This window comes from Biomphalaria glabrata, chromosome 1 (assembly GCF_947242115.1).
Source record: "Biomphalaria glabrata chromosome 1, xgBioGlab47.1, whole genome shotgun sequence".
NCBI classification, from domain to species: domain Eukaryota; kingdom Metazoa; phylum Mollusca; class Gastropoda; family Planorbidae; genus Biomphalaria; species Biomphalaria glabrata.
The window spans coordinates 31,677,226-31,705,164 of NC_074711.1; the positions used below are offsets into that span (position 1 = coordinate 31,677,226).

At 37.8% G+C, this 27,939-nt stretch overlaps 1 protein-coding gene across 2 annotated transcripts in view; it reads right to left on the bottom strand.

Annotated features, from left to right (window-relative positions):
* The window catches only part of LOC106070507 (5-hydroxytryptamine receptor-like), a 260,736-nt gene that overhangs the window by 162,091 nt on the left and 70,706 nt on the right, over positions 1–27,939 (bottom strand). The window lies entirely within an intron of this gene.

Consider the following 27,939-nt stretch of genomic DNA (forward strand, 5'->3'; position numbering starts at 1 on the left):
CACAAAATGCTGAGAAATTGTAAACTTGACATACCAAGTGAGTGAACATTGAACTAAGTTATGTAGGTAAGTGTAAAGGGAACAGAGGTACGGATATAGGCCAGACCACCAAATGTTGTGACTCGTAGACCTAACGTAGTCCGAGCGTCATGGGCGATATTACTTTAGTTATGAGCCATGACGCGTCACTAATCTCTCTTCACCTCCTCCCTCTCCTCCCAACACACACACAGACACTTGACTCTTTGCTCACTAGGTGGCCAGCTAATAATTAAGTACACTGAGTTTTACACTTGTTCCTTACGTATATGTGTGTGTGTGTGTGTGCGCGCGCGGGTAAATCAATGGCTGGCACTCATCTCTTTATTACAACGTAGTTGGAGGGGGGGATGTCTAGCAGCGACTTGTATTTCCAGGAGCTCATTTCTCAGGAACAAAGAACAATATAGAAGCTGTCGCGTTATGATAGACGGTAGTGTAAGGATTTTCAATTTCGATTATTGTATCTAACTGATTCTTTGTTCTCATGTCAAAGTCACATTTCTGTATTGAACTAAATCCACAAGATATTCCACAAACTGAAATGTAAACTCTTTAATGAAATCAAATCAGCAAGCTATATCTTTGATTTCTAGTACACCATTTCTATGAAATAGAATCACTTTCTCAAACTGTAATATCTGCTTAGACTGACACCGAACCTATTCTCGACTTTTCCTTTTTACAATATCTTGGAATCGTCGAGACACTTGAAAGTGACTTCATCACAATTGTCTGATCTGTTCCCAGCATGAAAACTTGTATATTTTGTTTAAAGGGAGAGAACACCAACAACAGCGCAGTTCTGAACAGACAAAATGTTTTGAAAGTAAACTAGTCAAGTGACCCATCCAAGTGAAGCGTAAACAGGACATTTCTTTGCACGTTGCCATCTTTGAAGTTTCGAGTTTCTAGGAAGAAGTTTAAAGTAATGAAAGGGATACAATTCGTTCTCTTTTGTAGTACATTCTCAATCTTTCGGTTTTTGTTTCAGAATTCGAACAACAGTTTGCTCAGGCAGTAAATTTGAATCTTTATGTTAAGTCAACTTAAGTGAATCTCTTGTTTAATTAGGATTATATGTGTATATTGCTTAATATCTAGTGTATAGAAGCAGTAATTACCATTCAACACCTGTGTTGTGTCGGACACTTATTCCGCATGGGAGACAACTGCATGCCAAAGGCAATCTTCTTTGGCGAGCTTAAAGTAGGACGGCGTAACAGAGGTGCCACCGTAAGCGCCATAAAGATCAAACCAGGCGCCATTTCGCCCTCATTGGCATAGAGAAAAGTAGCTGGCAGCAGATGGCTTCTGAGAAAGACTGTTGGGGAGCTCCCAAAAAGGCTGCGGGACAAACATTTGAGACTCAGTGAAAATCCATCATTGAAGACAGGCGCACAAGACAGAAAGAAAACTTAAATTGACTGCCAGCGGATAACGGCTTTGTCTACACGAGAAGCAGTAAAATATGTAGGTCGCAACAGGGTCTGCATAGTCAAGTGAATCACCGCACGCATCCTTAATGTTCGGAACCGAAGACTTCGCCATTAAGTGTGCACTCAATGTTTTCATGATTACTCCTTGTTGTTTAAAATAGTTTAATTCGTACATAGTAATTATGTTATTTCTTCACTTAAAAAAGGGTCAATAGCATACACTGGACATGGGGTCATCCCTAGCATACTCTGGACATTGGTTCATTCCTAGCATACACTGGACATTGGGTCATCCCCAGTATACACTGGACATTGGGTCATCGGATTGTGTGACAAGTCAAAAACTCGCTGTCAGAGTCACTCTAAATTATCACAGCATTAATTATTATTTTTCATCATTTATTTATTTTATTTTAATTATTTCCCCATCCTACCCCCAAATTCTTCACCCGCCACACCTTTTCCGCTCCAGGCTAGACTTAGTTGACCACATTGGAGATAGCTAAGGCGCGTCCTTTCATTTATCTGCCCTTGATCGGGGAAAGGTAGACACACAATCTCTTTTGTCTTCCCGCCGGATGTCTGAAGGACGGTCGCAGTTGACACCACCTTGGTTTGAATGCAAGCTAATCCTTCTCTCCCCCCCCTTCTCTCACGTCTCTCTTTGATCTAAGAGATTACCCTGGTCAGCACACCGCGTGATATTCCAAGGTGCGGCTCCCACCTCGAGTCAAATCCACCCACGTGTAAGATAATTCTTAGCCTAGGACCTTTCCTGTGTCCACCCACATTCTCCAGGCCTGTATATAAGGTAAATAAGATCAAGTCCGACCCTCTTATTTCTCATTGTCGTTGAGCTATCGAGTCTGGACTACTTCACACATTTTTACTCCTAGAGGAATACCTGGTGGTAAGCCGAACTTAATCACAAGTTCCATCTTAATTACTCTGTGTATATTTCCATTGGATATTGTCATGTGTAGTTTATTATTTCATTTATATTTAATTAGTGCATTGTGTATTTCTCACTGGCGTAAGTAGAAAACATAAACATGTGCTATGTATGTATTTTAGTATTGCATTAATCTATTAATGCTATGTTGCTCAATTGATAGTTGATGCAACCATGTATATACTTGTACATCTTATTTTATTTTCTTTATCTCGGCTGACAACCGTGATAATTTTACTAGCGCACTGATACTGCGTTTAGAGAAGATATATGAATTATCTCCCCTTTACTCATTTTACTCTAAGGAGAGTTGCGCCGCTTGAAGGGACATTCAAGCACGCTCCATTGTTCTCGACCCACGGTCATATGCAAACAAAGCGTCTCGGTCGCTGACCACAGCCCAACTCACCCCCCCCCCTTTTCTTTCTCTATCCACCTGTGTTGTTTATTTTAGACTATTATTTCCCCTTCTATGTACATTCTTATATTATTATTTCCCCTTTTATGTACATTTCTATATTGCCACTATCTGCCATCTATTTTCCAAATCCCATTTGTCATCATCTCCCCTTTATGTTCTAAAGCAATTTTACCAATCTGACGAATGCACCTCAGTCGAGGGCATCGATAAGATGCATAAGAGACATGTCCTAACTTGTCTTTATTTATCCGCAGCCTCCCTCAGGTGTCTGCCTATTTGCCTACTGGCCTATCTATGTGCTTAGTGCTAATCAGCGCTGCACTTGCCTAGTTGCTACCAAGAATCACCTATTTGCCTACTGGCCTATCTATGTGCTTAGTGCTAATCTGCGCTGCACTTGCCTAGTTGCTATCAAGAATCACCTATTGCCTAGTTATTGGATCAACGATCTATTTACCTGCATCTGTGCTTTGTGCTATTCAGCACTGCACTTGCCTACTGAGATCTACTCAACTCTACTACTCGGCGCTATCGGCATTGCCCGCCTATTCGACAGCCCACCTGTCAAGCTATTAGGTGCGACGTCCCTATAGATTCAGATCTGTGTGAGACGTCATAGCTACGCCAACCCTCTGCAACTCACTGGACATATCCTGTCAACTACACTGCCCACGGCAGATCAGCTCTGCCCGCAGTAACCTTGTGCCCACGGTAGCCGGCCACCCGCCCTACTGTGCCCACTACAGATATTAGATTTTGGGATTGGAACTCCACAAGAACTATATCACCGGCGTCCCTCTATCCGCTAGAGCGCCACCTCCAGCTGCAGAACCTCAAGCCAGGACACAGCCAGCTGCGACATCAACAGGAAAAACCAGCTAAGTCAGAGGACAAAGTGACATGCTCTCTTATTAAGTGCTAGAGTGATGATCAAAATACCTTACTAATTAGAGATAGATGCAAACCCTCACCCTTTTTATTCTTATATGTATATTTATGTAAATAAATATTCTTCATTTTAACTTTTGTATCTATCTTTCATTGCTTTGTCTCGTTGCGTGTCTGCTCCCGATTCATATGCTGATAAGTGGGGGTGTGATAGCTTTAAAAATAATCATCCCCTAGACATAAAACGCGCCAAACACACGTCACATTTCCCCACCTGTCACAGATTGAACTACTGAAAATACAATGAATATTCACCAAACGATTCCATTGTAACGCATTCTATGTTGTACAAAATATTTTTCATTAAATTTTGACTATTTCTTTAAAAAAAAAATAGTAAAACATTTGTTAGACTTCTCTGAAAATAGGTTTAGTCCAAAATGCCTAAGTTATTTTTATTCGAGTCACCCCCCCCCCCCTCTCTCTTCATTGTTCGCCCCCCCCCTTTCTTTCAGGTATCACTTTCTAAAAATCCAAACTCATTCAGGGATCAGCTTGCGTCTCAACGTCTTATTTCCTTTGGATGCCCACGTTGTAGCGTGAGAGCCACTGATCCAAGAAAATCTGGTTATCATCTGGCGCGATGGCTGCAGACCGAGAAAAAGAAAAGCGTCGAGAAGGGGCGGGGCGGAGGGAAGGTCCAGAGCAGCGACACTCAGTAGTTCTGATAAATATTTACTCTAGCCTGTATCTACTGCTATATACACTGTCAACAGACTGAGTGGCTATATGACAATGATTTTGTTTTCTGCAACACGCTTCTAGCAAAGAATAGAGATCTAGACAGAGAATTGTTCATTGTGATCATGGTCTTGATGATTGATTATTTTTTTAAGGGAAGGGGGCAATTTTCTTTACTAAACAAAGTTGAATGTCTTTTAGAATATTTTAGAAGCTTGTAGAAATTTGTGTTACAATGTGCACTCAGACCGACGAATTTTGTCACGTTCCACTCCGACTGGCATTATGGATCATTTGACATATGCACATGTAACTGTGTGAAAATAGCATACTTCTCATTGTGCGGCATTACTAATTATCAATTTAAAAATATGAAGAGTATTGAAGTCAGAGATAATGATAAACTTTGCAATTAAATTTTAAAAGCGTTGCACACGGACTCTACCACCATGGCCGGCGCTAACAATTGCGGGGCACTATGCGAAATGGATAAACTTATCCCTACCAAGTCTAGGTATGGATAACGATAATAGGTGACAAAAGTGAGATTTTATGAGTTTTCAGGAGATTTTTAATATTTCAGATTTCCGGGACTTTTTAGATTTTGTAATTTCAGGAGATTTCCAGGAGCTCCTGGAAAATCCGGAGGCCGCGGGAAACCTGTTTAAGTTATAATGGTTTAACTTAAGAATTTACAACTAGAATTAGCGCGGGGCCTATGAAAATGCGGGGCCCAATGCGGCCGCATAGTTTGCTGAGGCCTAAGAGCGGCCCTGCATACCAATGCCGTACATAGAAGACACCCACGTTACATTGAGCCTCCTCTAAGCTGTCTTTCCAACCCTTTGCCGTCATCTTTGAAAGTCTTAAACGCTTATAAGCGACATTGTCCATTGTGTGCTTTGGGGAGGTTGAGTCCAATGTCAATCAATAAAAACATCCACACTCTGGCCCTGACCTCCCGAACACTCCCCCTCTCCCCCCCAGCGAGTACCGTCCTGTATTCCTCACAGTTCCGCTCTACACATAGATAGAATCTAGGAGAAAAGAAATAGGCGTCAGAGGAAACATAAAGAGTTGGACGAGGAAAAAAGAATGGTCAGAATGAAATCAAAGAGAATAAAGGCTTTGTCTCCACTTTGTAATGGGTGTGTGTGGGGGGGCATTACTTCCATTTGGTAAAGAGAGAACGGAGGGAAGACTGTGTTTTATTCTTGTTAAGAAAAAGGGGGGGGGGGAATTTGTTTCATCTTTATAAGAACTATGGAGGACATTGTTTCGTGTTTATTCTGAGAGGGGGGGGGGGGAGAGACATTGTTTTGTTTTTATTGCGAGAGGGGGGGGGGAGAGACATTGTTTTGTCTTTGCTATGAAAAGGGGGAGAGACATTGTTTTGTCTTTGCTATGAAAAGGGGGAAGACATTGTTTTGTCTTTGCTATGAAAAGGGGGAAGACATTGTTTTGTCTTTGATACGAAAAGGGGAAGACATTGTTTCTAAATTTGTAGTGAGCGGAAGGATGAGAGACTCTGTTTCATCTCTATAATGAGAAAAAAAAAATGGGGGGATAGACTGTATCATCTTTGCAATAACAAAAGTAGGGGGAGAGTCTCTGTTTCATTGTTCTAATGAGAATAAGAGGGGGACTCTTTGTATATAGAAAGGGGGGTGTACTGTTTTATCTCTGTAATAAGAAAGAGAGACATTAAAAAATAACCTTTTTTAAACTATAAGAATATTTTCTTATGTTAATGACAGGTGTGGTTTATTAATATTGTTAAAAGTTACTAATGGTAATTAATTACTTTGTTTTTGGTATCTCGAACATGGTACTTATACCATACTATAAGGTGAATTAGTCCAATTTAAACAAAAACAAATGGTAAAAATATTTGTTATTAAACAGTAGGGGTGCACCGGATAGTACTTTTTGATATCCGGCCGGAGCCGGATATGACCGGATAGTAAAATTTGATATTCGGCCGGGGCCGGAGCCGGAGCCGAATACCTAAGTGTCTAGTAAATAGCTTGTATTGCTGAGCATTTTACAAAACTGTTAAATAACATACCTATATTTGTTGGTATTATTTTTTTTCCTTTTATATACTTTATTGTTTTAAACTCTGTTACTGATTGATTTATTCAAGCTTAACAGTATTTATAAACAAAAATTAATCTGTGTAGCATGTACGAGGCCACCAACCATAAAGGCTGTGTGTTGGAGAGTCAATGTAAAATATGTTAGTATATATTGAACTAGTTACTAATGTAAATCTCTCATCTGGCTTGTATGGTGGTTGGATGTATGTGTTCAAGAATTTCTGACCAACAACTGGTCATCAGACTTGTAATTTTAAGTCCAAAGACTGCTTCTGGTTCTGGTTTCAAGGGCTTAATACTGATAGCTGTTAGTTAATAGTTGGAATCTGAAGCGTAGTAGGTCATATATTTATTAATCCATTTGCGGCAAACGATATTTTATTAACAGCAGGAACATCTATTATACCTACTCATAGCCTGAGCCTTAAATGTTGCGAAGCATAGATTTAATTGTAGTCTGTAGGCCTATTATTGGTATCTATGTTTAGATCTACTGTTATATAGATCTAAGAAAATCAGGAAAATCAACTATAGAAGAAAAAAAAAACTCATTCACACCCTCCGTACCAAAAAAAAAACATAAATAGACTCTGTGTTAATATATATTAAGTCAATAGATTAAAACAATGATACTAGTTTTCTTTCTAAAAGTTTTAATACAAGGGGAAAAAATACATACACGCACACATGCACATATTTGTTTTATTTTATTGTGCAACGAATGTGTGTTCAGCGCCCTAAATGACATTTCTCTCCAAGTAAACAAACTTAGTCTCATCATCTAGTCACCTCTAGACAGTGTCAATGTTTCTCAACAATCTGCGTTAATCCATTCTGGCTTAAGAATGGTCAATGTCTATCAATACATTGTCATGGATTAAACAAATAAGAAGTTGAGCGTGTTGAGTCTCTTGAGCCCTCCCTTTAAAGATACCCATGGTCAGTGTCTGTTTGGCTTGTAGTCCAGCCTCCTAATTGAGACTTTAAGTAAACAAACTTATTGTCCCTGCCAATAGTATAAAAGGTGTGGGTTGTGGTCCAGACCCTTGATTGACAACCTATCTCATAATAAACACACTCATACCAGAGTAACCTTATGGAGATTTGGCTTGTAGTCCCGACCCTAATAAAAATTCTTCTCCAAGTAAACAAACTCAGTTCCCTCATAAGATGTGACCTCTAGAAAGTGTCAACACGTTGACATCTGGCTTAATGTGGTCAGCTGCCTATCTGTGAACTCAATGTTATGGACTAAACAAACAAAAGGAGGTGGGGGTTGCTCATCTCTACCTCTGGAGATATACCCGCACATCTAGACAATCAGCTTGACATAGTTAAGAAATATTACATGGTTACTAGACCACTCAAAGGTCAAGACAAGCTTTTAAAGTGTGCCAGACATCGCTGCTACGTATGTAATACGAATTTATAATGTAAAGTCTAGTCCACCCCCCCAATAACAATCCCTCGTGTGACCTCTAGAGAGTGCTTACGTCCATCGTATCTGACTTGGGGTCACCTGTCAATCAATGAACTCAATGTGATGGACTAAACAAATAAAAGGGGGAGGGAGTTGTTCATCTAGAAATATACCTGGTCACCTTAGAGGTGTGGTTCTTGTAGTCCAGCCCCCCCCCCCCTAATAAAGATTAACTACTAAATAAACAAACTCAGTTCCCTCGAAAGGTGTGACCTCTAGAGAGTGTCAATACGCTGACATTAAACCTACGTCCATCGTATTGAACTTGTGGTTACCTGCCTATAAATAAACTCAATGTGATGGACTAAACAAATAAAAGGGGGTGGGAGTTGTTCATCTCTACCTCTGAAGATATACCCACACAGCTAGACAGACGTCTGGTCAGCATGACGTAGTCAAGGAATGTAGCATTTTAACATGTCAACTAACTTACTCAAAGGTCAAGACAAATTGAAAAAAAGTGCCAGCCATTGCTGCTCTGTATGTAAAGCGCACTTATGATGTAAAGTTTCATTTCTATTTATATTAAGTTATTAAAACGCCTTGTCTTTATAATAAACTATGTTTGGTGCATATTCATAATGGCTCTATTTTTAAGCACATTATTTTGTTTTCATAAAAGCATTAATACATTCTATAACAGACAGTAATGGAACGAGGTCCACTTTATGCATATTAAATAGGTGTATTTTTTACTATCCGGTTTACTATCCGGTAGTGATATCCGACCGGAGCCGAATAGCACCGGATAGTAAAAAATGCCGGATATTCGGCAGAAGCCGGAGCCGGAGGGACTATCCGGTGCACCCCTATTAAACAGATGTATTATTGTTAGTCTAGATCTATTACACATGTAATTACATGACAGATCCAAACTAATTGATAGAACTACGCTTATTATAAGCTTAACGAAAAAGTATTCTGTAGTGTTTTTGTTTTGTTTTATTTTCCATTTGATCTTCTCTTAAGAATTTACTTAAATTCTTTGCACGATAAAACAACTGAATATTTAAAGAGTGAGTCACAATTTTGAATATCAATAACTCATTACTATGGGCATTGACACCCAGTACATACATATCCAGATCAAACATGTGAGATTTAACAACAATGAACACAATGCTAAAATCATCGCTATAAATAACATGCATCCTGGCTAATTAACTTTCTAAACATTTTTAATGTTAATACCTTTCTATGTGCTGAATTTTTCTACAATATTTAGCGTTCCCCTAATGGGGAAAAGACGCTATTAGTTTTGTGTGGTGTCTGTCCGCCCACCCTTTTTAGATCTCGTAAACTAGAAAAAGATAGTGAAAATCCGACATCATAATATTTTAGACCAATCAAAGTTCTGATGCAACGGCTACTTTTTTCTTTTTCTGAAAGCGAAAAATCTAATTTTTAAAATCAAGTATGCAAGCAGTTTTTTTTTTTTCTAAAAAAATTCACTATAAATAGTAACAAACACGGGAGGCTATTTAGTAAGGGAGATGACTATTTACCATGCTAGTAGCAAGTTTATGCAAACGGTTTTAGATTTTTGTCAACATTTTTTTTTTTACTATTTATTGGTAAGTTATGAAAGTTCTGTCACACTAACTACTACATTTACAAAAAAAAAAAAATGTTTACTTTAAAAAAAAGAAAAGAAAAAAATCTATTAAGTATGCATATATGTGGAAAAAAATTAAAACAACAATTGATAAGTAGTTTTTCATATTGTCGCGTAATCTGTAATGTGCAGAGGCACCATGGAACTTTAAAAACAGGAATTTTTTAAATTTATTTTTCGGAAAAGTTTTTTTTTTCTTAATTAAGACTTTGAGATTGACCCTTTACAAAACAATTAGATCAATTAGATAATCATTATAAGACATCAATTATGCCAGGTTCGCATCTGACTTCACATGCATTTTCACCTGCTAGACCGTTGGGGCACCACATAAGATCTGTCAGCCTTCTTTCTCCATTCTTCTATATCATTTGCCTTTAATAGAATTTCATTCTGATATTCTTTTTGAAAATATTGAAACCTGCCTTTTTACCTGCCTGTGTGGACCACTTCGGGGGCCGATTTTGAGTTTGTGTTTCCACTCAAACTGTCTATGTAACCTTGTTACATTTATTTCCGTTCATGAGGTTTTTCTAAATCCCAGTGAGCGAGTCAAGGTTTTATAGACGATTCCTCCCCAATGACCTCCGGAGTCTGACCGTTGGTCAGGAAACTAAGAAAGTCACATAGGCTAGTTAAGTTCACGTATTTTATTCCTCCACCCCACTCCCTTTTTTGTTTTACTCGTATCAATAAATTGGCAAAGTAAAAAGTCAATCTATAAATAGAACGCCTATCTATATGCTAACGCCTCAGCCAGTACCCGAAGATCTATTTACTAGAATCACAAGTGTCCAGAAAACAGCAAACTGTACTGGGCTGTGTACAAATGAGAGAGTACTAGAAAAAAAAGGAGGGGGGGGAGGGTATCAACTCTGGGACGTTTCCAATATGAAGCACACATAAATATAAATGTAGTTTTATAGGAAACCAGAGAGAATAAGAAAGTGGAAAGACGCCGAGAGAGAGAGAGAGAGAAAGAGAGAGAGTACGGCGGTAGACCGCCAAGAGACAGAGAGAGATGAATAGATGAGAGATTCAATAAAAAAACGAGAGACAGGCGAGTTATTCAAATGTCAAAAATTGAGTTTTCTGGGTGAAGGATTCAAAGGCAGAGATAGATGCGATAGATGCGAGAGATGAGATACGCCCAAAATATGGAACAAATAAAAAGGCGGAATAATTTAAAGGAAATAAAGAATATATTCTAATAAAACTCCTGACAGAAACGAATTAATCGCATTTATGGGAATATTTTACAGATGTCACTTAAAACTAATCAAACGCTATGTTCTCCCAGGTTAACATTTTAGGTTCGATTCGTTAGTACGGAAACTGATTTAGAGAGTAACCTAGAAGAGTACTCTAGTAGCAACCAACAACTTGACCGCAACTGATACTGGCTGAAACCAATTGTTCTAGTAGGCCTGACTACTGACCCGCAACGTCGCAACCTGTGGGCAATTAAGAAATATAGCTTGTTTTCACGTCACAGGTCTGACGTTACGATATATGACGACTGGTCTCGCATTGGTCTCGCATTGGTCTCGCATTGGCTCGGACTGAGACAAAAAGATTTCATTTGTTTTTAGCGGCCCCCGAAAGGGGAAAAGACGCTATTAGTTTTGTGCGAAATGTCTGTCCGACTGTCCGTCTGTCCGTCCGTCCCGTTTAGATCTCGTAAACTAGAAGAGAGAAAATCCGACTTCACAATATTTTAGACCATTCAAAGTTCTGATGCAACGGCTACTTTTTTTTTTCCTGAAAGCGAAAATTCTAATTTTTAAAAATCAATTATGCAAGCAGTTTTTTATAAGAAAAAGCTAATTAGTATGCATTATATGTTATACCTAATTTAAGACGAATAGTAATCTTATAAACAATATTTTCATAAATATTTTTTCTATATATATGTTTTTTTTTTTTTTTTTTTTTTTTTTTTTTTAAGAATTCGAAAATGAGATTGAGCCTTTTCAAAGAAATTAACTTATTTAGTTCGAACCGAGGGTCCCGGGTTCGAATCCTGGTGAACTTCTGAGTCTACCCAGCTCTAATGGGTACCTGACATTAGTTGGGGAAAAGCAAAGGCGGTTGGTCGTTGTGCTGGCTACATGACACCCTCGTTAACCGTAGGCCACAACGACAGATGAACTTTACATCATCTGCCCTATAGACCTCAAACTAGTTAGGCCAGGTTCACATCTAACTTTACATTCACTTTCACGTATCCTTTGATCTGCGGGACGGCTGGGGCACTACACAAGATCTGTTAACCTTCTTTCTCCATTCTTATCTCTCATTTGTCTTTGATATAATTTCATTCGGATGTTCATTCTGAAAATATTGAAGCCTACCTGGGTGGACCACTGGTCGTGCGGTTTGCGCGCTGGACTGTCGTTTGGATTTATCGACGATCGAAGTTTCAAACCCTTACTGCTCCCGTCCCCCGTCGTCCTGCGGGAGGTTTGGACTAGGAAGTAAACTATCTTCAACTCTGAAGGATTATCCGAATTATGTAAAACATTTTACTTCGGAGGCCGATTTTGAGTTTGTGTTTCCACACAAACTGTCTTTTGCAACCTTGTTTCTTTATAATTAGCAGAAAGTTAAAACAAAAAATTTAAGAAAATTAAACACAAGTGGCAAAAAAACAACAACAACCAAGAAACTCCATGGAGAAGACAACTTACCTCCCTTTGTTGAACCAGTCCAGCCTTTGCAAGCAGTCAGATATGGAGATACATTGATTCGCTTCTAAGCTTCTAATTATTGGACTGACCTAATAACATTTTTAGTGTTGTTGTTTTATTAAGAGCTGAACTGATAGTAAAAAATAATACTACATAAGTTCTAAAAATTGTTTGTCCTAATGTCTCTATGAATGAACTGTAGAGGCGCTGATATGAAACAGTCAATACATACATTTATGTTGGAAATAGTGTATTGTACAATTTAAAATGTTACTCTGGAGATTAAAGTGACACAATCTCTCTCTCTCTCTCTTTTTCTCTCCCTCATTTATTCACAGGCCGGTCGACACTTTTTGTGCATCAAAATACATCAGCTCTTGTGTGCGTGTGTATATAGATGAAATTCAGGTATGTGCGTGTACTCATCGAGATTCTACAAAGCCCTTTAAACACATATTGCGAAAAAAAAAATAGATTGACGAATAGAGCAAAGGAAAGTAACCCAATACCTCATTAAAAAAGAGACAATGGTAGTCCAGAAGCGATGCATTATGTCCCTTGTATTACCAGTTTTGCAATCATGTATAATGTCGCGGTCTAAGCCTGACTGCGGGGGGCGGGCTTGTGAGACCTGGGAGGAAGATGTGTGACAAGTAGCAAGAGGGGTGACATGCCAGACAGTACTGCTTCGTTGCCTCCCTGACTGATACCCAAACATGTGGCACAAATGAGAAGACACAGAGAAAGATTTAAAAAAAAAACAGGACTTTTATAAATGTAACACTATCAGAAAAAACAAGTAAAAAACACAAATCTCAATCACAAAATCAAATGTCCACGCTAACAGTTCATATAACGTTGATTACCAGAATCTAACGCCATCAAGTAAATTTAGTTCATCTCAAACAATGACAAGTGCCAATGACAAGATGAACTTATAATAAGAAAAAAATATGCAGTCTCACGCAATCTGAGATGAAACAAAGATTAAATATCTCATGTGATTCAACTCATAAAAGTCCCTCTGTAAAAATGGAAGAATTATGTTTCATTCCGATAATCAGAATGTTGTTTCAAAATACAACAGACTACTAGCTGCAACCCGTATTTAATCAAAACTTAATTTTCAATTAAAATACATGTATGAGATCTATCTAGGAAGTCCATTGTTACCACTGATTCGGATGACATCACACACACAGTAGTGCATTTATTTACAAAGCTTATAACAACTCACTCTGTCAGTCTGTCTGTCCGTCTTTCACAATATAAAAAAAGTAATTTAAATTTGGCTAGAGGATTAGAAAATATTAGTCTCGGTATTTTTGCATGTAGGCCTTATTTATTAAAGAGTTAAAAAATAGTAATGTTCAGGAACATTTTGCGAACCGTTATCTTAGTCTAGATCTAAAGGCCTATCATTAGAATGTTGTAAAGTCTGGTAGATTTATGCATTCACTTAAACAGGATTCTTTTCTCTGAGGTGAGGGGGGGGGGAGGGTAAGACGGGTAGGGGGCAATTTTTTTTAAATCTAACATTTATTAATCGTTCTAAAAGTTGTATAAAAAAAGTTTATTTCATGTTTTTGTTGTTTAAATGTAACTCATGATGAGGATAGGTACGCAATAATATGGGCCCTTTATGTCGTAATGCCAGCTCCGACCTATGACATTTAGTCCGTCCCCGATAGTGTTACTATTTAGCCGAACAGCTTTCCTTTTACTGACTTAATATGATAACCATCCATTTTAATATTTCACCAAAGTGGCTGTACCGTTCATTGATAACCTAGCAACCATTAATGTAAACAATACTTCTACTCCACTAGAAGTTTAACTCTGACTGAATGTAGTCCTGGATATACTCTAGGAACATTGTTTTGCCTCATCAACCCCTTACCAGTTCCGACAACTCTTCCCGCATTCGATTCTTCGGTTTTCTCTCTCCCCCTGTCTCACAGACAACATCTACAGTTCTGGAATTACCAGATCGTTAAACATTGAGATAGATCACGTGTCAGTTAGCAAGGATTTATTGACCAGACCTCCCACAGCAAAGTATTTCAGTTTTATTCAAGAAATTGACTGCTACACATGCGGGGATACAAAGTCATTCATGGGAGGGGTGGTGAGGGCGTTTACAAGTTTTTTTGAGTACAAAGCCTAAAGGACAAGAATAACTCGATCTCAACATTGAGATTAAATAAAGAGAATACGACACAGAAGGAACAAATTCTTTTAAGGCTATGAACAGTTTAGTCTATTTTAGTGCTTTATTTGACAAGAGGCTAGCGACTTGTGTAATTGTCAGTGGCGACACATTTCAAGTTATTCTTGACTACATTATTTTCATATTGGTAATATCAAGGACACCCAAAACGTAGATATCTATTTATATCAATGACACCCCAAACATAGATATCTATTTATATCAATGACACCCCAAACATAGATATCTATTTATATCAATGACAAACCAAACATAGATATCTATTTATATCAATGACACCCCAAACATAGATATCTATTTATATCAATGACACCCCAAACATAGATATCTATTTATATCAATGTTGTTCCACGACAGATTTTAGTGCCAGACTGCTACTGCAACTAAATCGATGTAGGCGTATTATATTTTCAACACAGAACTTTAATAAACTTGAATACATTTCTTTTTAAAACAAAACTAAATATAAATGTTATTAAAATATACACTAATTCAACTTGAAACGAAACGAAACAAATCTAGTAGCACTACTATAAATGGTACACTACAAAACAACACTGTTTGAAATCTCTAGGTCGTCTGTCGTTTCACGCGTGTACACACACACTCCAGAACATTAAATGTGGATCTCCACACTCTCTCCGAAAGACAAATGATTTAGGGGTTCACTTTTTAAAAGATATCACAACCTGCTCGCGCAAAGTGGTCGGATGGCTGGCCGAGAGGCTTAAGCAGCTTGGGTACCTATCAAGTAAGTTCGAGTTCAAACTCCGACTGGAGAAGAGTTGTTTGCTGGGCACCTAAGGGAAACCTTCTTGAAGATATCCCCTCCACGCATTGGTCCACATTGGATCCCAGTGCACTGAGCGTGCTACAAGCATACAATTACGCTATGTGGATACTCTGAGAACAATGAGATAATCATTTTCGTTAATTATAACAGATAAGCTAACGTCATCATGCGTTTGTAGAGCTTTCAATGGAAATTTTGTGCTTAAAACGGTAGAGCTTAGAACATTCAATTTTGTAGTGCTCAAAGTGCACAACATTATCCTAAAACAACAAAGCTTATCAACATTATTTGTTTGTTTGTTTTTTTACACTAGATAGACCTAAAAGCTAGCTATTTAACGCTTTTCTGACATGGATGAAAATTTCGAATGTAAACATGATTTAAAAAGTATAATTTATTTGTTAAACAACACAAAGTTTTTAATATATATATTTATACCAAAGAAAAATGTAACAACAAATTTGTTTTTCGCTTTTTAGTTGTGCTATTGACCAACTTTCTGTCACAGTCAATAGCCAACAGCTGACACATCTACTGTATCACTGGCGGATCCAGGGGGGGGGGCGGTAGGGGCGATCGCCCCCCCCCCCCACTCGGCCGACCCCCCCGGACGAATTTTAGTATAGAATTCACACAATTTGTATACAAAATTTATTACTTATGTTAATAATATATACTGATTATTTATATTTCAACCTATTTTTTAATTATTTCGCCCCCTCCTCTAGTAGGCCTATGTTGACCGATTTGGTGGGGTCGGGAGGGGGCAATGGTATCAATACCGCCCCCCTTATACACTTTCGAGTGGGGGGGGGGCGGTCCAATTTATTTGTAGAAATTACAGCTTGCTAACAGAATCAATTAAATATCTATATGATTAAAACTTGTTATGGATATTTTAACCGATCTTTATATTATGTCGTTCCCTGTTTACCGTTTGGGGGTGGGGGCGAAATACTTCTGCTGCCCTTCCCACTCTAGCCCTCTGAGTGGGGGGGGGCGGTCCTATTTTTGTGGAGAATCATAGTTTGTGAACAAAATTAGTTGAATATCTATATAATATAAACTACGTATTGATATGTGAACCCATTGTAGGCCTATATTATGTCGTACCATACTCTAATCTCAAATTTTATCATTAGTAAATTTAAATGAAAAGGGTTGCACCAGGTGGGAAGGGCGATATATGCAATTGCATTTCCCCCATCGGAAAAACCAATACTTTTTCTTTAGGTATTATAGTTTAGAAATTACAAAATGTAAAAAATCTGCCACTAATATAATTTATATATACTATAAATTAAATTCTTATATCGAGTCGCCCTACTTTTTTTTTTTATTCTTTAATGCCAAATGCAATCTTTAGCAGAAATTATTAAAGGAGCGAGGATTAATCGTTTTCATTCTACCGCCCCTCCCATTTCCAGAGTTTATGTAATTTCACATGAATTTATCATAATTATTTTAAGAAAGACTTTGCATTGGAAAAGTTAGAATTCAAACGAAATTTTTCACTATAAGAATCATGATTGAGATGAGTTCTAAACCTAAAAAAATGCATTTATAGTCGCCTTTTCCCAACCTTTACTCAATCGGATATTTTTCTAGTTAAATAAATTTGGGACTATAACTCACAACTTATACTACAATGTTATTGAATATTATTTATCGAATAATTTTTTTTCGGCGGCGATCCTCAAAGCCGAGATCTAAATATGTGGGGTATCTTATCTTTTCAAGGAACAAATCGGTTTTATTAGCAATGTATTAAGGGCCTATAAATTCATATTAGAATATCTTTCAAGTACAATATTATTCAAAAGGTCCTTTTTTTAAATAGTATGAATAATGAGCTTTAGGTCAGGAGAATGCCTTTCTGCAGTGAAAAATGCCAGAAAACGCTTTTGGCGTTGGGGCTTCGCCCCGAACTCCATTGATGTATAATGAGCTGTAGATGTCAGGAAAATGCGTTTCTGCAGTGAAGAATGCAAGAAAACGCTTTTGTCCTTTCGGGCTTCGCCCCGAACTCCATTGATGAATAATGAGCTGTAGATTTTAGGAAAATGCGTTTCTTCAGTGAAGAATGCAAGAAAACGCTTTTGGCGTCGGGGCTTCGCCCCGAACTTTATTGATGAATGATGAGCTGTAGATGTCAGGAGAATGCGTTTCTTCAGTGAAGAATGCAAGAAAACGCTTTGGGCGTCGGGGCTTCGACCCGAAATCCATTGATGAATAATAAGCTTTAGATGTCAGGAGAATGCGTTTCTGCAGTGAAGAATGCAAGAAAACGCTTTTGTCGTTGGTGCTTCGCCCCGAACTTCATTGATGAATAATAAGCTTTAGATGTCAGGAGAATGCGTTTCTGCAGTGTAGAATACAAGAAAATGCTTTTGTCGTCGGGGCTTCACCCCGAACTTCATTGATGAATGATGAGCTGTAGATGTCAGGAGAATGCGTTTCTTCAGTAAAGAATGCAAGAAAACGCTTTGGGCGTCGGGGCTTCGACCCGAAATCCATTGATGAATAATAAGCTTTAGATGTCAGGAGAATGCGTTTCTGCAGTGAAGAATGCAAGAAAACGCTTTTGTCGTTGGTGCTTCGCCCCGAACTCCATTGATGAATAATAAGCTTTAGATGTCAGGAGAATGCGTTTCTTCAGTGAAGAATGCAAGAAAACGCTTTTGGCGTCGGGGCTTCGCCCCGAACTTTATTGATGAATGATGAGCTGTAGATGTCAGGAGAATGCGTTTCTTCAGTGAAGAATGCAAGAAAACGCTTTTGGCGTCGGGGCTTCGCCCCGAACTTTATTGATGAATAATGAGCTGTAGATGTCAGGAGAATGCGTTTCTGCAGTGTAGAATACAAGAAAATGCTTTTGTCGTCGGGGCTTCACCCCGAACTCCATTGATGAATAATAAGCTTTTAATGTCAGGAGAATGCGTTTTTTCAGTGAAGATTGCAAGAAAACGCTTTTGTCGTCGGGGCTTTGCCCCAAACCCCACTAGGGAACCTTATAGCGTTGCCCCACTTTTTCGTCGAAGGTTGAGAAATGCTGATTTTTTAAATTCTCATATATATATATATATATATATATATGTGTGTGTGTGTGTGTGTGTGTGTGTGTGTGTGTGTGTGTGTATGTGTGTGTGTGTATGTGTATGTGTATTCTGTACACACGTTTATGCATAGGGTTAGGGTTTGGAAAAAAATCGCCTCCCCCACTCCAAAGTTCTGGATCCGCCAGTGTATTGTATAAACTACATATTAAAGTGCAAACTGTTTTACGTGTTTAGTTCGCACTAAAGTAATGACAGTTCAACCACTGACCAGTACGATTGTAAGTTATTTGACAAACAGAAATATCATGACATGAAACACTGACCTAACGCCTCAGGTTGCTTTTAAAAACTTTATTCAAATACAATTCAAATTTGTGCTAACTGTCTTGGTATGAAATGAGTTCCAGTAAGAGAAATCTAGAACATTGACTTTTAAAATCTCCAACGAAGAGATCAATGTCTTTCATTCCATGACCTTTGATTTATTCATTGGATGCGAAATTCTATTTATGATATACAAATATATGGGTTTTATCTAAGTTCACATAAGTACATGTATGTTTTATTGAAATTATATCACACAACCACCTACACAGTAACTCACACACCTATAAACAAACCAAACATATACATATAATCACAAACTTAATACACTCACACTAAAATCTTTTATTTTTTTGCTACACGTCTTGTAGTTATTAACCTTGCGTCCCACTATAATGTTGCGTCCCACTATAACCTTGCGTCCCACTATAACATGTCAAGATATATAAGTACAACTTGTATAAGCTGAGTATAGGAAATCTTGTACACATAGAATTAGAACTATATATAGGTCTGTGCTAGTACCGATCAAAACATGGCGCAACGTTTAGACGTTACGAAACAGAAAAAAAAAACCTTTCAAGGAAATTGGGAATAATTTCATTATATCACTTCAACTACCAGTCCAACATGAAGTGTTCTCAGGGCGTCCCTTGAAGTACTGGGAAGTTATTTTCTTTATCTAATGGTGGTATAATGGTGGTCAAGTTACCAGCGGCATAGCGAGGGCCCAGATATTTAGGGCAAGTGAATTTATTACAATGAAATGCATTTAATGACTAAAATGTATTCTTTTATTTAAACCTTAAATGTTCATGTTGGATGATAGTGATAGTTGGTCTCTGTCAAGGAAGCCAGATTAATATCATTATTAGTCCAGGATAATATTTTTACCATTTTGATAGTCTATCCAGGATAAGCCTTTTTAATATTATCTTTAGTTTCAAATCGATTATTAACTTTACCTCTATTTCTATTTCAGAGTTAGTTTAAAATGAGCTCTTTTTAATAGATATCAACAATAATCCATTACTCAATAATTTATATATACAACAGGACTGAACAGGGTATCATTATAGGGGTATTTTCAGTTCAGAAAAATATATGAAGGAAGCATTTACAGTTAGTAACTTTCTGAAAGTATTTGAGAATATTGTTAGAAAGGGGGTGGGGTCTTAAGATTTGTTACGTAACAAACAACAACATTAAAATGAAATAACAGGTAGCAACAAAAGTTAGGAAATATAAAAACAGTGCATAAAATATATTTATATTTTATCTATATTATAAGCACAAGGACCCTGATCGATTCATTGATTGACTGACGCACCAATCACTTATTCTCCCACTTGACGTGGACGAAGAAATACGAAAATTTAACATGTTCTTATCGCTCGTGTGCCTAGGACAACTAACAAACTTTCATGATGAAAACAGCAACGGTTAAATATGCCGAAAACGATTTTTCCCATTCTCAATCTCTCTACCTAACATGTTTTTTGAAATAAATTATCAAATTACATTTATGATGGTCAGTGGTTCAAGTCTAAAATCGCGCGAAATTTTATTATTATTTGTCTAAACAGTGTTGTTTTTTTTGCGCAATTTATTTTTAGCCATTCGATGAACATAAAAGTTAAAACAGAATGGATAACCTCGATCCTAAGATGATTTTACACACTTGATTCGAAAATCAATCCTGTTTGACAGCGTCTAGGAGCCTTTCAAATATTTCAATACAAAGCTGTAACGTCGAGGAATACACATATATTGCATGTGTGATTATTTTCTAAGGTGTAGAATGGTGGGAGGGGGGGAATAAGTGGTATTGGTCTTCAAATTTAATGGCAAAAAATATCTGTTTGGGAGGGGGGAGGGTAGCGTTATAAATCTGGCCGTGCACGTAGATGTTAGAGAGACTAAAATGTATATGTTTTTAGCGGGGGTGGGGGCTGGAAAAGTGAGTCCACCGGACAGAAGTAAGTGTGTTTGGGAGGGGATAAAGAGGTTTTTTTGTTTAATGCGGGCAATTTTATTGAAAGGGCAGAAAAAAAAGGATTTGGGGGAGGGGAAGTCACTGCATTTCACACGGTTCTGGATAGAATAGAATATCGAGTATACAGGTAAACATTTCGTATTCAGGCACCTCATGCATCTCGTCTCTGCCTGTAGTCCCGTCTGGCGCATAGGCGCTTCCTCCAGTCGTCTAGTTTCTGTGCGAGTCTCTCCAGCTGTCACCAAGTCTTGTTCACCTAATTAACATTTGCTTCCAAATCGAGGCGCCATGGGCCGTCTCTTCCTCTTCCTTGTAATGTTGGATGCAGGATTGCAAATGGTGTGACTTGTCCAGTTCCAGAGTCTCTGAAGGATGTTGACGTCAATGGGCTACTGCTTTGTTCTTTGCCACAGTTCCTCATTAGAGATCTTATTTGGCTAGGGGATCAAAAGACTCTTCCTCAGGCAGCAGTTAATGTATACCTGTATTTTTTTCATGGTGGTGACGGTGGTTCTTCTTGTCCCTGGTCCATAAAGTAGTATTGGCTTGACAATTATGTTGAAGAGCCTAAACTTGGTGGTGGTACTTATTTCCTTGTATCTCCAGCTGTTATTCATGCAGAGGCACTCAAAGGTAGCGCTTATCTCCGAACACCTTGACTGATAGAACTGATTGTCATCGAATTATATGGACGAACTATTTAACTATTAGACCCATTCATTATCTAAAAATTATTCTAAGCAGGATTCTCAATTGCTTTAACCCGCCTGGAAAAGAAAACGCCTATTGAACTTGACTCTACTTTCTTTTAATGAAAAATTTGTTTTGAGTAGCTTTTTACACAAGCATATCAAAATGTTGGTTCTTCCTACTCAGCCGTTACAGCTTGTTGAGACTCAGTGTGACATGGAGCTGCTACGATCAATTGTCAGCGATACGATACTTTCTCTTTCTCTCTCTCTGTCTCTCTCTCTCTCTCTCTCTGAGACAATGAAAGAACAGCACGCTCTTCAAACACCAAGATATCTGATTACTTCTACCCAAACACATGTTCAGGATCCAATGGCTGGTGTTCAAATAGAGCAGGCGATGGTGTTCAAATAGAGCAGGCGATGGTGTTCAAATAGATCCTTGACCTTGCAACAAAACAAAAGTAACACAACTTAGAAACAGACAACTTCGTCAATTCTTGCGCAAGTTCACTTACAATGGTATGCCTTTATCCTTAAGAACCTGTTTTATTAACGTTTTATTACGTTTTTTTTAAAGTCCGTTATTTTAATTTTTACATTCTTTTAAATGTCTACATCTAAAATAGTAATGCTGATATTAAACATTATATTTCTATTTATATGAATCATTTAGGATTATTTGATTAGTTCCCCCTTTTAGATAATGCGATCTATAGGGCAGATGATGTACAGATAATCTGTTTTTGTGTCCTACGGTTAACGAGGGTGTCATGTGGCCAGTACAATGACCAACCACCTTTACTTTCCCCTTCTAATGCCAGGTACCCATCAGATCTGGGTGGACTCAGAGGTGCCCAAAGATCCTAGAATTAAAAAATCCAAGTCTTCACCAGGATTAGAACCCCGGACCTCGGTTCGGAAGCCAAGCGATTTACCGCTCAGCTCCCACACCTCCTATTTGATTATGACTTCTATAGCATGGTGGCGTGATAGCTGACTGGTCATGAGGGTAGCTGATTTTGAATCTCTTAAATAGCTGGAATTTTGAGCTTCGAAATTTTAGGACACTTATGAGTACAGGTTGGTCGTTGTGCTGGCCACAAGATTCCCAGATCTCCCAAGTTAACCGTTGCTCATAGAAACAGATGTGCTAACATAATTTGCTCCTATAGATAGCAAGATTTGAAAGGGCTACTTGTTTTAACTACCTTTACTGGCGTTGGCTATAAACATAATGTTAGCTCAAGGCGTTGGTAGGAGAACATGATAGATTGGTAGGAGATCATAAAATAATGAAAATACAAAAAACTGTAACACTTTTGATCATTTGAATTTAGTTTTTAATACAATGTAATGTTCATTTGAAACAATGCAACGTTCATTTGAAACAAACTAGAGTTTTTTCAGTATGGCAAATTAGCTAGTAATTCTTTTCCCAAAGAAATTCATCAATATTCATGTTTCTAGGAAAATCATTTGAGCTTTTTTCGAGATTCGTGTCCAGGTTTTTCCCGCATCCATGAATTTGCAAGCTGAATAGAGGAATTTTTTTCGCCCCCAATTTTTTTAAGAATAGTATTTTCAGCTCGCGAAATCTTCAAGGGAAGAAACAGGAATACAAAATCTGGACATGCTTTTCAAAAACTGCTCTAACGACTTTCTAAAAGTTACAAAATCGGTATCTAACAAACGTGAAGAAAACTTTGGTTGGGACATTACTTTTACCCCACCCTAATTCCCCACCCCCACCACTAAAATATCCTGGTTAAGCGCATGTATACATCTACTCAGAAATTCTAATGCTATGCCTATAGATTCAGACTTAGAAGACGGTGCGCAAAATGTATTTATTATTTAAACTCTTGAATGAATACATGCGGGAATATCCTCTAACGTATGTGTGTTCAAGTCTAGATAGTCTAAACATCAAGCCAAATAAAAAAAAAATTAATATACATTAGAAAAAAAAAACTGTCAAACTAAAGTTTTCCAACTGGCCAATTAGTTAGTAAATTTTTTCTGATTAACTTTCAAATTTCTAGGAAAATCGTTATAGCCGTTTTCGAGAACCGTGTCCGCCCAGGATTTTGTTTATTTTTGACCCGATGAAAAATTTACAAGCTGAATAGAGGAATTGTCATAATTCAAAATGTGTGATTGTAGAGCTTTTTTTTTTCTAGAATTTTGTTATCAATTGGCACTTAGAACGTTTCTCACTAGCACAAGGTGCAGACTCCGTGGAGTGGGTGACAGTTGTGTCCATCTCAGGCTTGTTAACAACAGCACACGACCAACCGACCAAATCGAATACATGTATTAAGAAGTTTTGAAAGCAAAACCTTTGTTGCCAATTTTATTAGCGGTTTAGAGTATTATAGCTAAATTTTACAAATAACAAAACAACACTGAGAAGCTTTGAAGCTACAATTAGATATAGCAAGAAGGTGAATAAGGCTAACCCACAGCACAAGCTCTAACTCCCAGACAAACATATTTTAAAACTCCTGACACAAAGGCTAGGATAAGGACGTTGCAGCATCCAGTCAGCATAAAATCAAACATGTCACGTGCTCGTCTCGATTTGTTGTTGTACCTAATGCAGTTGGAAAGGGAAGGGGGGATGGACGAAACATTTCCACTTGAATCAACGAGAACAATGGTCAGCTTGAAGAGTGTATGTCCCTCCATCTCCTAGGTCTTATCTCCCCTACTCTGCCAAATATGTTAAACCTCGGCATTAGAAACTTGTTCAACATTTAGGATTAAAAAGCAATCTGTTTTTGTACACATAGTTTGTGTGTATGTGTGTGTACACTACTTAAGTGGCATGTACTTAAGCTTTTCAACACAATAGAAGGATGTGGGGGCTTAACGCTAGCAAAGAATAATAGAAACCTTCCATCCATGACCGGAATGTAGACCAGAAGAAATAATGTTTTATTGAACAACTACATTGTTCAATTAGACATAGACTTGCTCTTGGGCTGGATTCATGCAGATCTAGCCATTTTCTTTTAAGCAACTATAATAGTCGTTTGGATATAGCGTTGAATCTAGAACAACTATAAGGTTGATTTATAATAATAAGGCTTGTCCGACGATTAGTGAGGAATACAGTATTTACATACAGCTTTATTCTGCAACTATAATGTTCATTTATATACATTTTTGCTCTTGAACAGATAAACGCACGTTCAGGCTATCCATATCATTGTAATATTCATTTGAACGCAGCTTTGTTCTAGAACAGCTTTAATGTTCCTATAGATGCAGCCCTGTTCATGTGGAAACACTATGTTCGTTGAGGTATTGCCTTAGATTGTATTAAGTTGACATGTAACAGGTGCCAGGATAGGGATACCAATTTTAAATATTATTTGGTTCTTAAGTCCTTCTGTTTATCCAGTGTGAGCAGCAATCACGATTCGATCAATATTCAATGGCTCAAAGTGGGCAGCCGTTAGGGACAATCGGATTAGAGTTTCATTCATCAAACATGCGTTTTAACAACATGCTGGCGCATATAAGATTAACCCAATCAGAGATCTGGAAGGACGGTGAGAGAGTGAAATCGTTGAAAGAGAAACAGAAAAAGAATGAGAGAGAAAGAGAGAGAGAGAAAGAGAGAGAAAGAGGGAGAAAGAGAGAGAGAGAAAGAGAGAGAGAAAGAGAGAGAGAGAAAGAGAGAAAGAGGGAGAGAGAAAGAGAGAGAGAAAGAGGGAGAGAAAGAGAGAGATAGAGAAAGAGAGAGAGAAAGAAAGAGAAATAGGGAGAGAGAAAAAGAGATAGAGAAAGAGAGAGAGAAAGTGGGAGTGAGAAAGAGTGAGATAGAGAAAGAGAGAGAGAGAGAAAGAGAGAGAGAGAAAGAGGGAGAGAGAAAGAAATAGACAAAATAAACGAAGGAGAAAAGTTGAAAGATAGAAAGAATATCGGAGACAGAGATTTTCACGAGCGAAAAAAAGAGAGAGAGAGAATCTCGCAAGAAAGACTTGACAAAGAGATGATTCGAGAAAAGGGATTTTTTTAAAAAAAGAGAGACAGAGAGGGAGATAGATAGAAAGAAAATGACAACGTAGAGATTTTCCTCGACTAAAAGATAAACAAAGAGAATCTCAAAGAGAAAGAGAAAAGCTCAAAGAGAAATACAAGAGATAGCAAATAAAGAAAAAAAAAAAGAGAGGTACAAAGAGAGGGAGATAATATAGAAACAGAATGCGTGGAAGTCAAAGAGAAATGCAAAATACTAAAAAAAATTACCCATGAGCACTTGCATGTATTCAAAGTTGACTTCTCTCATATTACCCTCACAAAATGCTAATGTCAACATAACCTTTCTACATTTCTTAAAGTGGAGGACAAAAAAAAGTAGCCAGAAAGTTAGAGAGAAAGGAAAATTGAAAGAAAACACAAAATGGAGTTAACATTTGAGACGGATATGGCATAATGAAGGAAAACTCAGTAAAAGGGATTAAAGAACTTAGGCTTGGTTGGGGGGGGGGGGAGGGGGAGAATTGATTTTTTTAAAATTCTTTCGTTGCTTTTGGGTTGAATGTTATTCAAGTCGTTCTGTGTTCTATCAGTTTAGATAAGGTTAAAACAAAATCAGATAAAAAATAAATGTTTTGGCGCGATTAATTGGTTAGCAAGTTTTAAGATCTTCGATTAAAACGTAATTTGTGAGTTAAGAGTTAGGCTAATCAATTTAGAATGGGTATCACAACCGGGGGAGGGGGAAAGATAAGGAGATAGAGTGGGGCTGATTTAGTTGAAGGCTCTAAAATACAAGTTTTATTTTGTGATGCCTAGAGTGAAGAAGTGGCTTCTGATGAATGGCTATAAGTAATAGCCAGGTAGAAGCATCCAACGTAACCTACGGGCAGTGCTGGAACATTTGTCACAATGTTATTTTGATAAGAAATGTTTTAATCAAGACGTGTCTAGAAGCTGTGCAATCTCATCATGTCACTGCAGGGAAGGATAGAGAAAGTCAAACCTCATTATGTCACTGCAAGGAAGGCTAGAGAAAGTCAAACCTCATTATGTCACTGCAGGGAAAGTTAGAGAAAGTCAAACTTCATCATGTCACTGCAGGGAAGGATAGAGAAAGTCAAACCTCATTATGTCACTGCAGGGAAAGTTAGAGAAAGTCAAACCTCATTATGTCACTGCAGGGATGGTTAGAGAAAGTCAAACCTCATTATGTCACTGCAGGGAAGGTTAGAGAAAGTCAAACCTCATTATGTCACTGCAGGGAAAGTTAGAGAAAGTCAAACCTCATCATTTCACTGCAGGGAAGGATAGAGAAAGTCAAACCTCATTATGTCACAGCAGGGAAGGCTAGAGAAAGTCAAAACTCATTATGTCACTGCAGGGAAAGTTAGAGAAAGTCAAACCTCATTATGTCACTGCAGGGATGGTTAGAGAAAGTCAAACCTCATTATGTCACAGCAGGAAAGGCTAGAGAAAGTCAAACCTCATTATGTCACTGCAGGGAAGGCTAGAGAAAGTCAAACCTCATAATGTCACTGCTGCGGATGTTAGACAGTCGAACCTCATTATGACACTGAAGTGGAGGCACCCCCTCCCCAGTAAAACCTCATTATGTCTCATTAGAGTAGTGTAACTTCATCATTAAACTTGCTAAGTTTATAGACAGTTCAGGTGAGAAGACTTGAAAGTAACGATACTACATACAACACTAAACCATAATCTCCATATACAAAATACAAATCCCAATAAATACTTATTCCAAATGTGAGGACAAGTTAGTACAAGTGCTCCTTCTTCGGAAATGCCATTAGAGCATGGAATGGGTTGCCTGAATCAGCCAGATAAACCAACGACTTCGCAGAGTTTAAGATCTCTAATTGACATGCATGACTATATTAACACCTGAATACTCGTATGACGTAATTATCTTGTCTTTTGAAGTAACGTGTGTAATTTATAAGATAAGACGTCCACACTGGAGCACTCCCTGCTATATTTCCTCCGCCCGTTCGTTTGTTTCTAGTCCAGTTAATCACTTTAAAATATTTTGTTTTTGGACGTCATAGAACCTGGATCCAGGAACCTGAACAGCTGATCTCAAAAACGGCTCTAACGATTTTCCAAGAAACAGTTTATGTATGTCGCTGAGGAAATAATTACTAATTCGTTGGCCACATGGGAAAAACTCTACTTTGACCGTTACAATTTGTCAAAGTAAAAAATAAATAAATGTAAATTTGGCTAGAAACTAAATCTAGGTCTAGATTCAGCATCGGTTTTTAAAAGGACTATCGCGTTCTTGAAAGGACAATTGCGTTCGGGAATTTCTAAATGCAAGGCATTATTGATTTAAGAGTAGAATAAATTAATGTTTAGAAAAAGTTTGCGCATCGTCTTCTAAGCTTAGATTTAAAGGCCTATCATTAGAATAATTAAATAAAACATGGCGTAGTCAACCATAGTGTATCGATTATGTGATAACTGAGTACAT